Genomic DNA, 579 nt, shown 5'->3' on the forward strand with positions numbered 1-579 from the left:
CAATATAATATATTATTTTATATCATGTAATTGATAATCCTCAGTACTGGAAATATTATTTAAATATTACAACTTCAAGTCTTATCAAGTGCTTCCTCAGTTGGATGTTACCAGTATATTTTAAGTGATATTTATGAGTCTTATATAATGTTAAAGCGCTTGTGCAGCAGCAGTGTTCGCTAATTACCAATGGCTAACGCCGAGAGTTAGAGACCAGTCGTGTTCTAGCATGGATACAAGGTTATTTAATACCTCATGTTTCACAGCACGCAGAATCACTCATCACGACACAGTATTGTTAATCTTTCTATTACAAACTTTACATAGGATTATATCCCATAGATCGTTCTAAGTATGGCTAAGTTATGTTTAGGTTGACCAGTTGCTTTTAATGAATAGCATTATGTATGTTGTGAATATAATCTCAAGTGGGTGTTCATCCATTCATATGCTATCACCACATGGTCTAGAGGCTAGATGAGTCTATAGAAGTAATCAGAAGTGATCCACTCCATTATCAGGTAAATATCAACGCATTTGCAGATCGAAGCGAAACAGCATCTCATACAACAATCACAA

Source organism: Penaeus monodon, chromosome 15 (genome assembly GCF_015228065.2).
Source record: "Penaeus monodon isolate SGIC_2016 chromosome 15, NSTDA_Pmon_1, whole genome shotgun sequence".
NCBI lineage: Eukaryota > Metazoa > Arthropoda > Malacostraca > Decapoda > Penaeidae > Penaeus > Penaeus monodon.